Below are 17,015 nucleotides of genomic sequence, written 5' to 3' on the forward strand. Positions count from 1 at the left end.
AGAGAAAGGAAAGAGGAAGAATTGGGGTAAAGGAGAGGAAGGGTGAAATGATCATGTAACAGATGAAAATTGTAACAAGCACAATCAACATCAACGCTGGTGCCATAAGGCAGTAAAAGGGGCCAAAAGAGACTATGAAGAAAAAATAGCCAAGGAGGCAAAAAATTTCAAGCCGTTCTTTTGTTATATTAAAGGGAAATGACCCGCGAAGGAAGCGGTGGGACCGTTGGATGACCAAGGAATAAAGGGAGTGCTAAAGGAGGACAAAGCAATCGCCGACAGACTGAACACATTTTTTGCGTCTGTTTTTACTGAAGAGGACATACACAGCATATCGGAACCCATCAGACTATATGCTGGAAGTGAAAACGGGAAACTGACAGGGTTAACGGTCAGTCTAGAAGAGGTATGCAGGCAGATTGATAGGCTTAAGAGCGATAAATCCCGGGGGCCGGATGGCATCCATCCGAGGGTCATCAAGGAGCTGAAAGGGACCATAGCTGAACTGCTTCAACTAATAGCCAATCTGTCGATCAAATCGGGAAAGATTCCAGAGGACTGGAAGGTGGCGAATGTTACGCTGATCTTCAAAAAAGGTTTGAGGGGAGACCCGGGAAACTACAGACTGATGAGTCTGACCTCAGTCCTGGGAATGATGGTAGAGGCGCTGATAAAGGACCGCATCACTGATCACCTTGACGGATACGATCTGATGAGGACTATCCAGCACGGTTTCAGCAAAGGCAGATCTTTTCTGACAAACTTGCTGCACTTTTTCGAGGGACATGGCAGATGAAATTCAACGTGGATAAGTGTAAAGTGATGCATGTTGGTGACAAAAATCTCATTCACGAATACAGGATGTCCAGGGCGGTACTTGGAGAGACTTTCCAGGAAAGAGACTTGAGAGTTCTGATCGACAAGTCGATGAAGCCGTCCGCGCAATGTGTGGCGGTGGCGAAAATAGCGAACAGAATGCTAGGAATGATAAAGAAGAAGATCACAAACAGATCGGAGAAGGTTATCATGCCACTGTACTGGGCCATGGTGCACCCTCACCTGGAGTACTTTGTCCAGCATTGGTCGCCGTACATGAAGAAGTACACGGTACTACTCGAAAGGGTCCAGAGAAGAACGACTAAGATGGTTAGGGGGTTGGAGGAGTTACCATACAGCGAAAGATTAGAGAAACTAGGCCGCTTCTCCCTCGAGCAGAGGAGATTGAGAGGGGACATGATCGAAACATTCAAAATACTGGAGGTAATAGACTTAGTAGATAAGGACAGGTTATTCACCCTCTCCAAGGTAGGAAGAACGAGAGGGTACTCTCTAGAGTTGAAAGGGGATAAATTCCGTACGAACGTAAGGAAGTTCTTCTTCACCCAGAGAGTGGTAGAAAACTGGAACGCTCTTCCGGAGTCTGTCATAGGGGAAAACACACTCCAGGGATTCAAAACAAAGTTAGATAAGTTCCTGCTGAACCGGAACGTTCGCAGGTAGGGCTAGCCTCAGTTAGGGCACTGGTCTTTGACCAGAGGGCCGCTGGTCTGACCCAGCAGTGGCAATTCTTATGTTCTTATGTACATAAAAAAAATAAACCCTACCTGAAAATAAGACCTAGTGCATTTTTTGGGCCCCAAATTAAAATAAGACAGTCTTATTTTCAGGGAAACATGGTAGTTCCTAATAGTCTGACACTTTGCAACTTTTTCTCGCTATTTGCAATCTGGAAATCAATATCTAGCTTATTAATTCTTTCTGCTTTTTAACCTACCCTCCTCTTGTTCTTATCCTGTTTGGGTTTTTCCTTATTAAATTATAAACCTTTCCTACCCTTGTTTGCCTACCTGTGTCCAGTTTAATTTGACTACGTCTATTTCCCTTGTTTGTTTATTATTGATTTTAATTACTGCCCATTGCTTTTATTTTTTGTAAACCGCTTTGATGTGATTTTTTTTTTATTGTTAAAAATGGTGGCATATCAAATAAAATAATTGTAACTGTATTTTCAAGCTTAAAGTAGAAGATGCCTCATAAAGCCATGGAAATGGGGGAGTAGCTTAATGTTTAGTGCAGTAGCCTCAGAACCAAGGAAACCAGGTTTGATTACCACTACAGCTTCTTGTGACTACCCAGGTACATACCCAGGTACATACAGTATTTCCAGTGGTATAGACTCCTACACTTCTCCTGTAGCAGATTCAGGAAAGATGCATGGCCACATTAAGAACGTGTATGGATGTGCATGCTGTACCTTAGAGGGAACACTGGGACAATTGGCCTTTTTGACAGCTGGGAATAGAGCAGGGGTCTCAAAGTCCCTCCTTGAGGGCCGCAATCCAGTCGGGTTTTCAGGATTTCCCCAACGAATATGCATGAGATCTATTTGTATGCACTGCTTTCATTGTATCCTAATAGATCTCATGCATATTCGTTGGTGAAATCCTGAAAACCCGACTGGATTGCAGCCTCAGGGAGGGACTTTGATACCCCTGCTATAGAGGAACACTTATTTATAGCCTGTCCTATAATGTTGTTGTCTATTTTTCTATTGAGAATAAATATTGGAAAAAAAATTCTTAAAATCTGAAAAAGAATTGAAAATTCATTATATCCACCTCTCCCTACTACGTGTGGGCTGGTCCCTGTGCAAACATAATCCCTGCATAGTATTTTCACTATGAAGTTTGATATGGCAGTGCGGCTGTAGCTGATTGAGCTTGATTAGAGGCATCTGTGGCTAACTCTGTTTGTGCTTTGTCTCTCTTCTGTTGATACAGTTTTGTTTGGTTTTCCTTATCCAGATTCTTGGTTGATGGTCTAGAACTGCACATTAGGGATTGTTGCTCTAGTTAGCATATTATGCAGACAGAGCTGAAATCAAGGGAGGGATGCAAAAATGAACAGCAGTGACCCTTTGACATTACCATAGTGACCCTTTGACATTACCATAGTAAACAGATCCATTTGCCTCTGGAAACAAGGATTTGAAAATCCACTCCCAACTGTGCACACCCTGTTTTCAAAGGAGGACTACCACCTTTTACTCTCTTTAAAAACATGTTCGTAAATAGCGTCTTGTGTTTGAGCAAGCAAAAGAAACAGAGTTTGGAAAGTCCCGAACAGGAAGAAATGAGCAGAGAAGCTTGCAGCTGAGCTTCATTCTGCCAAAATGTAATGTGAAGGAGCTTGGAATGCACTGCCACCTCCTGGTGAATATTGAAAAATGTTCCATGTGTAAAGAGTCAGAGTAGCTGAAGGCTTTCTTCCATGTTGTGTCAAGTTTTAAACTTCTTACCTTGCCTATTGGGGGAATAACCTTCTAGGTGGCTTACAATTTTAAATAGGGAGTGAAATTGTGAGTTTTTACACAAACATGACTTGTGAGGGATGAAGGGAATGGGGACTTGTATACCACCTTTTTATTGCTTTGGCATTTCAAAGCAGTGGTCACTGGAGGATTAAATGACTTGCCCAGGGTCACAAGGAGCAGTGGAAGGATTTGATCTCACAACCTCTGGTGCAGAGACAGCAGCTCAACCAGTGAGCCACAGCCCATCCCCTACTATGAGTAAAAACAGAATAGTGGGGAGTGGGAAACAGGAGTAGGGACTACCATTTTGAAATAATTGCCCTGAGCTGACTGTAAGTGAGTCCTGGATCAGCTTAGGCGTAAGCGTTCTTAAAAGGAAAAGTTTTCAGATCAGATTTGAATCTTTCGAGGAACGTTTGGAAGTGCAAGGGGGGTTAATTCCATAGGGAAGGGCCTTGGACAAAGAAAATGGATTGCTATTTGTGTTCGTGAATTACCTCAGGGATAATGAGATGTTTTTGGTCAGCAGATATGAGAGGGAGTGTAAGGAGTTAGTCGTTGCATAAGGTATAGGGGTTCATTAATTTGCAGCACTTTGAAAACCAAAAGGAGAATTTTTTAGGTAATTCAGTGGTTGATTGGGAGCCAATGTGAGCCTATGGGAAACATGCGGTACAAACCTGGCTTTTATCTTTTCCCTCTGAATCCATTTCTTGCCATTGCAGAAGGAATGAAGATGTTTGAGGCCTAAATTGCTCTGATCCTTAGAATTTTTAAGTCAGGATATACATAAAGAATGCAATCTCATCTCAGGAGAGAAAAAACAATAAAAGGAGTAATATATCATAGGTAGCAGTCAATATATTTTTTTAAAACACTGACTGCCACTGCCAGAATTATGCCATGTCCAGTCATTAAATATCCAGGTATGTGCTAAATGCCAATATTCAGCCCGTTACCAGTGATGCTAAACTAGACAAATTAAGACTGCTATTCAAACTGGTTGGTTAACTTACCCCCATCCCCCCTTTTATAAAGCCACATTAGGCTTTTTTATCACCATCTGCGGAGGTATTGGCTCTGACACTCATAGAATTCCTATGAGAGTCAGAGCTAATACTGCCACGGCCGGCGATAAAAAAGCCTAATGTGGCTTTATAAAAGGAGGGGTTAACCAGTTAAGGGTTGCATATCAGCACTTATCTGGTTACGTGATGTCTCTACCCAGAGTCTGCCTCAGGCCACCCACACAATAGCCGGTTTCAACATTAGTGGTTAGAGCAGTGCTTCTCAACCCAGTCCTTGGGGCACTCCCAGCTAGTCAGGTTTTCAGGATATACACAATGAATATGCATGATATAGATTTGCATACCAAGGAGGCAGTTCATGCAAATTTATGTCATATATATTCATTGTGGGTTTGCTGAAAACTTGGTCACACTGCTAGAAGAGAGAGCTCACTGGAGAAGGAAATCATGTTTAGGAAGATCGAAGGAACTAGTCCAGAGGTGGGGAACGTGGGCCGAAATCCAACTGGATTGCGGCCCTCGTTCCCCACCCCTGAACTAGTCGAAGAGGGCGACCTGCAACTTGGTGGCTGGAAAGGTTGACAACTACTATGGGGATGACGCTGGAGGACCTTGTCGGACTAGCACTTGACCAGCTTCTTTTTGGATCTTTAACTCATCAAGTTGCTAGGATTCAAACCCGAGTCGATGGCACCTAACACACACATACTGAAAACCTAATTGGCTGGATGTGCCCCAAGGACTAGTATAAGTATCAGTGCTTCAGAGGGGATATTCAGCAACCCTATCCAGGTAAGTGTCACTGAATATTCCCTGGGGGACATGGTCTGCATGAGTTAACTAGAGAAGAGCCTTCCTAATTGGTTAACTCGCTTGAATATTGATTCCATGTAGACACTCTCCCACCATAGACGAACAGGCCATTCTTTAGGACACATTCAGAGTGCCCTGTTGGAGCCCAAATCATTGCTAATGTCTCAAATGTATGTTACGAGGAAAGAAACAATTTTGGAATTTGGAAAATTAAGAATGTATTTGTATTCCTGTTGCTGTGAAAGGCAAGTGTGCTTATGTGCAAACAATAGGCCCTGAATGCATTCTCTTGCCCTAAGTGATCTCACCTCATTGCTATGAGGCAGGTCTGTGCCAGTACACAGTAAACTCAGAAGAACAGAACTATAAGTGAATCGTGTTTCCAGAATTAACAAGACAGCATTAAATGTAAGTTCTTTTAATCTTAAGCTGCTTCTCAAAACTATTGTTTATTCAAAGCTTCTATACTGGTACTAATCACTATGAAGTCAATTCAGAGTGGTTTACATGAGCAGCTATGATGGAAATATGAACATTAACTCCAGTAATGATGGTACAGAACTCGAGCTACAATATATGAACTATAGTTCAGGAGTAACACTACACTGCAGGATTTATGATTTTAAAAAGCCTAGAAATAGTGTTACATACAGAATTAGATTGTTTCTGAGATGTCCAATATACATATATATACATAAATCATTTACCTTAATCTTTCCTTTGATTGACTCAACAATAAAGAATACTATAACCCTATATCCATTCATTATACTCATTTATATCTTATACCTCTGATTGCCATTTAAATGTATCATAATTTAAACTTCCTTAGTATTTCCTCCTTCACTTTATCATGTATGAACTGTGAAGTAGTGAGCTATTTCCACCATATTTCTACCCTCCATTGATGATTCTTATATTAATTAAAGTAATCTGAGAAAAGGAAGGTCTTCATTCCTTTCTTGAACTTTTTGGTATCTTTTTCTAGTTATAATTCCTTTGGAGGGAGTTCCACCGCATTGGAGCCACCACTGAGAATCTTCTTTTCCTGACACTTTTGTATTTGATGTCTTTGAACGATGGTATTTCCAACAAGTATTCTTGACTTGAGCAAAGTGTGTGTGTGTACCACATCCCTGCAACAAATGCCACTGAGAGCAGGAAGGGCCAGATGAACTAAAGCCAACGATCGTCGCTAAACCCATTTCAACAGCTTTAGTGATGATAGCATATGCTGACCTGGTACAGAAAAAGGCTCAACACCTGGTTTTCTGCATGATCGCTCATTCTCCAATCCGACCATGCAAATAAGCTGATTAATATTAACATGCCATGCAAAGTAGTAGAGTGATTGATGCTTTAACATGGCTTCCCAATGCACTAAAAAAGTGATCGCGTTTTGCGATCCCCAAAAAAGTGACTTTTTTTTAATGGGCATAAATGCCGTGCATATTACACAATCTTTAACAAGCACCAAAATTTTTCTATGAAGTGTATAATCAACCAGATATCACAAATCACTTCATAGAACATCAACTTCGCTCACCAAGAGTAAGGCATATTCAAGACCTCAGCAGTCCCACTGTTTGGGAAGTAACTTTTTCAAACAGGCTCATCCACCAGCCTCTTCATCGGTCTTTAAATTATTCAATCAATTTTTATCCCAATAAGTTATTAAATTACTTCTTGTGTAACTTTATCAGAATTAGAGTTCATAAATATTAAAAAGTAATACTCATCTTTAAAAGAGCTAATGGTAGGGGCAGATTCTCCGACATAGAATCTATGTTTCGCTATAGCTTTTTCAAGGAGATCCCTTTCTCAGCCGTCATCACCATCCTTGCCTGGTGTATGAGCCTGTTAGAAAAAGTTACGTCCCATATAGCGGCACTTCTGAGGTTTTGAATATGCCTTATTCTTGGTGAGCGAAGTTCTATGAAGTGGTTTGTGATATCTGGTGCATATTACACATGCACAATATATGCCCCAATAGAAAAAAAAAGAAAAGAAGCTTCCCCCCACCGATAACGGCCTTCCCTGATGAACTCACTGGGAACTGACCCTCCCCCCCATGCTAGCAAAAATGGCAGGAGGAATGTCCACTTCCTTCTGCCATGCCAACCCCACCTCCCCCGTGTGAGAAAAAATGGCAGAAGGGATGCCCACACCCTCCTGCCATGGCGACTCCTCCCCGTGGCAGCAAAATGGCAGGAGGTATGCCTACTCCTTCCTGCCACTGAAGGCCCACTCCTGTGCAGGCATTCCCCCCCCCCCCCCCACCCTCTGAAAAAAGGCAGGAGGGATGCCCACGCCTTCCTGCCACTGGAGGTCCCCCCGAAACCCCACCCTCTGAACCCTCACGTACCTTTCTAGAGAAGTTGGAGTGGGAGGGAAGCTCAGGTTCATCCTGCTCATAGGCCTGCCAGTTCAAAATGATGGGGTTTTCCCTCCCTGGGGGAAGGGGCCTTAGGCATCTGAGCCAATCAGGGCCTCAGGTTTATGTAGGCTGTTTTTTGCTTAATATATTCAGCCATGATGGAACTTTAATTCATCCTTGAGATTTATGTAAGTCCTAACTTTAAAAGTTTTGGCTACTCGGTCCAATTATACTGGTTAGTCTTTCACTTGAGATTTTGGGCTCCTTTTACTAAGGTATATTAGCGTTTTTAGTGCACGCACAAGATTATTGCGCGCTAGCTGAAAAATTACCACCTGCTTAAAAGGAGGCGGTAGCGGCTAGCGTGCCTTTGTAAAAGGAGCCCTTTGTCTCTGCGTGATATTCTCCTGGAGCGTGTTCACATTGTGTGCCAAAGGGATAAATTATTTTTTCAGCTAAAGGTTTTTCTATATAGAAATAAAATATTTTTTCTCTTTTAAATGGGATAGAGATAATAAATATTAAAAAAATAAGTAAGCAGACAAAAGAATATTGAAGGTTTTTTTTAAAGATCAATGAAAGATATCACAATCCATTAAGAACATAAGAAGTTGCCTCCACTGGGTCAGACCAGAGGTCCATCGCGCCCAGCAGTCCGCACCCGCGGCAGCCCATCAGGTCCATGACCTGTCAAGTGGTCCCTGGCTCTTCCTATAACCTATCTCTACTTCCATCCATACCCCTCAATCCCCTTATCCTTCAGGAATTTATCCAAACCTTCTTTGAATCCCTGTAGCGTGTTGTACCCTATCACAACCTCCGGGAGTGCGTTCCATGTGTCCACCACTCTCTGAGTGAAGAAGAACTGATTGATTACCAATAGACAGTCAACTAGTCTATGGTTTGGATTTCTGAGATCCTTTTTACTTCATTTAAAAAATATCAACAATAGGTTATGATGGTATGAGATTATGCATTTTCATAGACCATAGCAATTTTGAGGTACCTTGTTTGTAGTTTGCTTGGTCTTGTTTTTGCTGTATCTGAGTATTGTTTGATCATTCTAACTCCCCAAAAGTCCATTTTCTGAATATTGATGATCAAGCAGCTGTCTCTTAACCATGACACTATTCCAACAAATGTTGATTTAATTTATCAACTGTACATTCTGGAAGTCATTTGTTTAAAATAAATAAATAAAAAGATTTGCACTGACGGTCCCAAAGACCCTGAGAGACTCCACGCATTACAAATTTCATTGATGATAGACATCCATTCATTTGTACTCTAAAATGTATTCCGTAAATGAATTGTTTAATCCAAGTGAAAGCATTACTGCTTAACCCAAGCTTCTCACTTCGGTGTAACAAAAGATTAGGGTCAATCAAATCAAAAGCAGATGATAAATTCATAGTTACCAAGAAAACTCCTTTCCTTTTATCTGATTACTGGCAGCTGTCAAAAGAAACTCAGTATATGAACCCCTTCTGAAACCAACCCGTTCCACATCTAGAAAGTTCTAGAAAGTTCAAAATATGCTGATAACTGGAATAAACATTTTCGTCAAAATAACTTTTTTTCAATAAACATGTAATAATGGAATCTTTCAAAAATGATGGAAAACTAGCCTTAGGCATTAACAATCTCAGCTGCCTAGTCTAATATATCATCTCAGCAAATTTTCAGATGACAGGGCAGCAGTGGAGCCCAAGGGGAATTTGAACCACGAAGAGGTCCTAGCAGGTACGTGAATGATGTACGGTGGATGAGGGCCCAAGCGAAAGTCTCATAGGCTAAAACCTTGATAAAGTTGTTTCTTCTTGTCCCTAAAGACCCACAACTGGACACAAAGAATAGTTTTCCCCATCACAGTCTGCACCTTTGATACTATATCAAGTATATTCCCTGTGTAAGGATCATTTCAGGTCAGGTCAGTTTTCTCCTGTTTTTGGGACTATACGAACTTAGTACAGAGACGAAGTGCATAGCTTTCAGCTCTGTCATCTCCTATTGGGATGTCTGCAATGATTCTGCATCCCCTTTATAAGCCAGAGACTCTTCAGATGTGGTATAAATTCTTATTGGGGGATTTTTAATTTCTATGTGGATTTCAGTGTGCTTGCTTGAGATTTGGCCTTTGAGTTTTAATGCTTTTCGTGAAGTCCACATTAAATAAGAGATTTTACCCAAGGCCTGATTAACACTATACTTGGCCCTAGGCAAATGTATATTTCTGGACCCCCCAGGACTGGCCCAAGGGACTGTGGTGCCCCCCCCCACTCCCAAAATTTAGTATCTCTCCTGCTCCTCATGATCTGGTATTGCCCCATCTCTCTCATATCTCCCCTTCCTGTTGGACCAGGGCCACTTGCAGATGCACTCTCCCTCCTGCAAGTCTGGCATCCATCTCTTCCTCTATCCTTAGGCAGGTCTGGCATCTTCCATCCCCTTTCCCCATGCGTTTGGTCCTCCAAACTACTGCAGCAGTGAAAACTGGTCGTCTCTGGTTGGCAGGCCTTTCCCTCTGCCATGTCCCACTCTCTGACGCAACTTTCTGTGGGTGGGATGTGGCAGAAGAAAGTCTCTGCTGGCCAGAGACAGCCAGTTTTCACCGTTAAAGCAGTTTGGATTGAGGGAGATACTGGACCCAGGTGCGGAGGAGGGCAGATATGAAGAGATCTCAGACCCGCCTGGGGAGGGAGAGGGAGAGAGATGCTGGACCTTGGGGGAGGGGAGGGAATAAAAAAAGGAGAGAGACCTGGACTAAAGGGGAGGGAGGGGGACACATGCTGGACTGGGGGGAGAGAGGATGAAAGAGAGAGAGGAAGAGACTGAACCAGTGGAGAGAAGAGGAGAAATGATGGACCAACAGAGGGAGGGAGGGAAAGAGAGAGTGAATTCTATACCATGGAGGGTGGGGGGTGGGTCAGAATGCAGGAGAAAGGAAAGAGAAAGGGAGGGACAGGGACACAGAAAAGAGAAGCTGAATGTGGAGAGAGCATAATGGCAGGGGCATTTCTACCTTTCAATAGTTATAATCAAAGCAGTTTACATATGATATTCAGATACTTATTTTGTATCTGAGGCAATGATTGGTTCATTGACTTGCCCAAAGTCACAAGGAGCTGCAGAGGAATTGGATCCTGTTCCCCAGCCGCTGCACTATCCACTAACCTAGGGACACTATGAGAGCAGATGCTGAACATGGGGAGAGTATAGGGACAAGGGCAGATAGGGACGCAGAGGAAAGATGAATAGAGGACATAGAGAGAGAAGAAATGTCAAAATGACAAGAGACCTCAGAAAGGGTTAAAAAATAAAACAGAGAAAAGTAGAACAACACTGGGACCAATGCAATGATTAAACAACAAGGTTTAAAATAGTAGATTTTTCTGAATTTAAACTAAACTAAAGCTTAACTTTGTATACTGAGTCATCATTCTAAGAAGGCTCGACTCGGTTTACAGCAATTAAATAAACAGGGAATGATTTACAAATGATAAATAGACGATAACAGCAAAATTTCAAAAGAATTTAATTTCAAAATGTTTGGCAAATAGAGTAGTTTTTAAAGATTTACGGAAAAATTGAAACAAACTGGAACTCCTTAAAAAAAAAAAAGGGAGATTATTCTGGAGTTGAGAGAATTTAAAGACCAAAGATTGACTGTAATATGTCAGCTCTGGGAAAGGTACATCTCTGATGGCTTGCATTTCAGTGTCTATTTTTATTACTGTGACAGTAAGTCTGGAAAGTGTTTGATTTTGTAAAGCTTGTTTGCTGAAGCTCTAATTCATCCTTGTTCTATGGTAGCTACATTATTGACACCTCTACCTGAATGCTGAAGCAAAGAATGAACATGAGATCTTGAGGCACAGGTCAAAGGAAGGAAGATAAAGAGAAAAGCACCACCCAAAGCTGGTATTCTGGAACAAAAAATTCCCATGTGGAGAGAATCCATTAAGAAAAGGATCCCTTAAAGGAGAAACTGTGAAGTTATGTACAGAAAAGAGTAGGTTTTATCAGAGCAGGATTAATTTGTCGAGGGCCCCTAGGCACACAAGTACACTGGGCCCCCTGCCCCGCCCCACCCCACCATGCGCCCAGGCGGAAACAGGAAGCTTCGTCAGAGGGAAGCTTTGGGCAAGCAGCACCGCTTGCACAATTATAGTTCCCGTTGCCTTTCTTACCCGTGTTGCTTGCTTGTCTTACTTTCCGTCGATGGGGGGGGGGGAGAGGGGCTGCGTTGCCGATCGAGGGGGCCCGTGTTGCCGATCGATGCTGGAGGGGCCCATCGCTGTTTGGAAAAAACAATGCTGATGCCCTCCTTCATCAGGCCCCCCTGACCATTTCGGGCCCTAGGCACATGCCTATTTGACCTATTGGTTAATCCTGCCCTGGGTTTTACTAGTAACTGGGAAACCCCCTACTTTCCAAAGAGACAGTTAAATACTGCTGGTTTGCTCAGTAATAAGGAAACCCTCTACCTTCTGAAAGGGATCACAGATACAAAGGATATGTGAGATAAGTGCTCTAGTGTTTATCCAGTGCTATACAATCTCAGAACAGAAAGATTACTTCAAATCAGTAACTGTTCTGTACTGTTCAGGGGTTGCTACAATTCTCTAGATGTTTAAAGGCTTATTTAGTGTCTGGCTGTGATTGTTGGATGTGGATGGGCTTTTCTGGGTTGTTCTTCGCTGATGTTCCTTGAAGTTTTCTTATGTATCATTAACTGTATATTTTATTGTAACCCACCCTGGGCTTATTGTAATTTATTTATTAATGTTCTATGAGGCCCTGGGGGTGATGTGGTTTGCGGTGGCATCCTGATGTACCCCCACTGTCCTTCCTGTGATCCATCTTGCCCAGTTAGATATGCAGGCATTGGCACTGAATACTGCTGGTGCCTGCATAAGTCCCAGATCTACCCAGACTCCACCCCTGGACCGCCTGGTCTGTGCCATGACAGTCAGAGTCAATATTCAGTGACACTGGCCAACTCAGTGCGATTTCAGCAAGCAGGAACCTCTCCTGCCCACTCAAACCATATTGAATATTGATCCTTTCATGTATATTTAGTGTTGGTATCTGTAGAAACTGTATCCCACAACAAGAAGAAAAAAACACAACCCCACGTGTAATGATACAAATAAAAAAAGGAGTGGGGAAGGAACACGGTCAACCAACTTCAAGGCCAATCAATTTATTGAAAATATGTAAATAGCTAAAACATACACAAGATACGATGCAAACCTAATAGAGAGTCTGCTAATCCTTTTTGTACTGGACCCTAACACAGTCCGTGTTTCGGCTTGAGAAGCCTTCCTCAGGGGTATATGAAAGAAGCCCAGTAGATGGCGCCAAAGTACAGGCCATAAAACCAAAAAGGAATGCTCTCGATACACAGTTAGGATCCTGCTACTCAACGTGGTTCCAAACCAAAAAACGCTGTGAGATTCTGCAGGAGCTGAATGACTTCGCTGCTAGATAGAAGCGCGCGTCTAGCAGAAACCACTTTAAGGCCGGTGCAACAATGGCATTCAATGCCATAATATTTCCATGAGCTTTACAATCTGGATGCTGTTCTTACTTTGGAAAGTAGTGTCTGGGACTTTGCCAAACAAAACATTTGTTATTGTGTCCAAACAGTTCAGTGTTTGGCTTGTCTGTCCAGAGAACATTAGTCCAGGAGTGTTGAAGGTCATCTAGATAACCTTTGGCAAATATGAATTAAGCAACAATATTCATGTTAAGGGCAGTGGTTTCTTCAGCTGTCCTCCCACAAACACCCATTTCCCTTCAGTTTTACCTCATAATTGACAGAAAAACCCTCACATCACTGCAGTAACAGAGAATTTCAGATTTTGATCTGGGGTCTTTGTGAATTTGTGAATAACTTAGCAAATAGCCATCTTCCTTCAGTCCCTTGATTTCCCCCCCCCCCCATGTGCCTCCAAAAGCTGGGAGGCAGGAGCAACACCCATTCATTCCTACCTCTGGCACTGTCATTTGTAACTGGGTTGTGCTTGCTACCTGCCTCAGTGGGTCAGTCTATCAAATCAGGCAATGTACCCATAACAGTGTAATGTTTTGCAAGATGGCGGCTCAAGAAGCAGGAGCAAGCGGGCATTGCTCTTGCCTCCCAGCTTTTGGAATTGTTTTGGATGTTGGAACTGGAGGTCAGAAAGGGTCCAGGGGAACATCTGAGGTACCAGAGCTTTCTTTTCTGAGTTTAGGCTATTTCTAGTCCACCTTTATCCGTAGCGGGATTACAAAAGTAAACATACACAATAAAAACAATTAAAATACATACCAGACAATATTAACAGGTAACAAAAAGTTCACTGACTTACAAAATCCAACATATTACCAGATGACATGTTTCATTTGCGGAGCATATCCCATTTTAACAATCGCTTCCACTGTCACAGCATCACTGAATGCCATATTTCATAATACAGAACAAATGTTTCTTTCAACAATTTCTTAAATTCCTGCAAGTTTTCCAGATGTCATAGATTCACAGGCAACTTGTTCCACTCCATGGGACCTGCACATGAAAAGACACTTTTCCTTATATTCTCATAATACAAGCCCCACTGAGGCTGGGGGTAGAGATCTTGAGGGTACCACTTGGATCACTGGGGTTCTCTTTTGTGGGATCAGGGATAGGGGCCCATTTGGGACAAAAAGACTTGTTATTATGAGGTGAGGGGAGGGGGATGGGTGTCCAAGGATCCACTTGGGCCACCTTCAATCTTGGGTGATCCCAGATAACATTTTACCTGAGCTCACCCTCTGCTCCAACACTCCATTTTCACATTAGGCAGAGTTTGTGCAAAGATTTATCACTACAAGAATTCAAAATGTGTTAGAATCCAGCCCAGGTTTTTACATCAGGAGCAATGTTTTATTCAGTAGTTTCTATGCACTACACTACCTGTAGTACAATTTATCCAGATTGTCCCGTGCTATTTCTTCCTGTATCAGCCATAATATTAGCATAGGAAAATCAAGTGAAAACTATTCTGCTAAATAGTAGTGCAGCTCACTATATTGACCCCTCAGTCTTGTACATTTACTCTCCATTTTTTAAGCCCCTGATTCTAATTATCCATGCAGTTCTTCTAAGGAAACTGGAGGTTCATATACTTTTCCAAGCAGGGATTCTTATCATTGAATCTTTTTGTTCAATAATAATCAACATGTATCCTTTCTGTTATTTATTCTATGGAATTATTTTTACCATGGTTTAGATTAGGATCTAATCATGTTTTTAGTGTAAATTGTGCTAAAGTACAGAATATCCTAAGCTTTTCAAAGTACTGTAGCTGTACCAGGCTCTATGGATTAAAAATAAATTCTTAAAATATTTCAAGCTTTAAATCACGTTATGCAATGCTTTAAGAATCACCTGGACAATTTAGTCTTCTAAACTGAAAGGAAACTGGATGGGGAAGGTATTATTTGCCTTTTCAAGCACAAGAAATGGTAATGCAGCAGTGCTTTCCAGGAAGCCAGGAGTCTTTGAAACGGAAAATGATAAGGAATCCACAATGGAATCATATAATTGTATAGAGCTTTTTTTTAGGGGAAAGAAATTGTATGTGCCACATAATTATGAACAAATCTTTTTGCAAGATGGTGGTGGGGCTATTGACTTAATAGTGTTGACTTCAACTCTGACCACAATCCCAAACTTGACAAATCCAGTAAGTCTCATGTGGATAACTTAGGCAGGAATAAGGAAATTTCCTTCTTTTGGGAGACTACCTTCAGCCACATCAGAGTCCTGGAACAAGGGGGGGGGGGGGGCTAGAGACATTTGCCTCTAGGTCCAAGGGATTACTACCTAGTCACTCAAAGTTTGCACAGAAAGATTTGTTGTTCTAAAAGAAAAATTAAATTTATTGAAAAACCTAAATACCTCTCAATAAAAATCCCACTGAGAGTTTAAAGAGATCAAGGGATTGACAGATATAGGAGTGGATGCTGGATTTTTAACTGTAAGAGAAACGGAGTTTCTAAATGTAGGACATCTACTACCCTGATGATTTATTTCTTCCCTCAAAGTTTATAAATCTCTCACCTCTCCCGGAAGACCAATCTTTCTGCCACTGGCTCTGTCCTTGAACTGTTATCGATTTTGTTGATGCGTTCTTGAGGTCCTTCATTCTCACTGAAACCGCTGTATGTCAAAGACTTGACACATACAATCAATATATTGAGTAGCTGGAATGTAAATCTTAATGATCTTACATTGGCTACTCCAGACTTAGAAACCTTATACAGTGAGCGATACATTGGAATCCGAACTTAATCCATTCCAGGACCTTGTTCGAGTCCCAAAGCGTTCGAGTTCCAAGACAATTTTTCCCATTGAAAATAATAGAAACTGGATTAATCCATTCCTGGGTCCCACAAACTCGAATTTTAACAGGAAATACACTGGATTTTAAGGTAAAATATTAACAAATATTCCAAAGCAGCATTCAGATTCTGGGGCACAAACACACACATACATCTTTCTGTCTCCCTTCCTCCCTCTGTCTGTCTGTCCAAATCAGCATTCCCTCCCTCTCCATTTCCCTCCCCCCACACCAGTTCCCTGTGCACCTGCCCCTGTGTCTTTCTTCTTTTCTTTCTGTCTCCCTTTCTCCCTCTGTCTGTCTGTCCAAAGCAGCATTTCCTCCCCCTCCATTTCCCTCCCCCCCACACCAGTTCCCTGTGCAGCAGCATTAGCGTTTCCTCTACCCCCCTTTCCCTTCCTGCGGTCCTGACTACAAACCTGGTGATTCCAGCAGCGTGTGCAGCAGTCTCCACACGCTGCTTCAGGTCCTTCTACTGCCCTGATTTACTCTGGCACGTCCCTGATGACATCATCAGAGACGCGGCAGAGCAAATCAGGGCAGTAGAAGGGCCCGAAGCAGCGTGTGGAAACTGCTGCACACGCTGCTGGAATCGCCAGGTTTGTAGTCGGGGCAGCAAAGGACTCGGATCCCGGGCGTCAGGGTCAGTTTAAAAGCCGGGTCGGAAAGTTGCTGGGTTCCTCGGTAGGGGTGCTGATCGGCCGCGATCCCTCTCCTCCGAGACCCCCCCCCCCACTGGAGGAATGGAGATCGGCGGCTGGCTGCGGTCCCGGCTTGTGGAGGCGATCGGCGGCTGGTGACATAGTAAGCGCGCATGTGCACTCCTGCGGGCCACAGACATACGGAACACGCAGATAGGAGTGTGCATGCGTGGCTAGCATTTTATTATATAGGATACTAGCTGATGCCCCGGCGTTGCACGGGTATTTAATTATAGCAATAACACTGTAAATGGATTCAAATAAAGATACTTTATAGTGGTGAATGAAATTATTTTTTTACAGCTTTATAAAAAGTACAATATTCAAATTATAATGTGAAATATTTGACAAAATGAATACAATACAACTAACACAAAACTTGATTATAAACAACATTTTTAGTTTCAACTC

This window comes from Geotrypetes seraphini, chromosome 5, assembly GCF_902459505.1.
Source record: "Geotrypetes seraphini chromosome 5, aGeoSer1.1, whole genome shotgun sequence".
Lineage (NCBI taxonomy): Eukaryota > Metazoa > Chordata > Amphibia > Gymnophiona > Dermophiidae > Geotrypetes > Geotrypetes seraphini.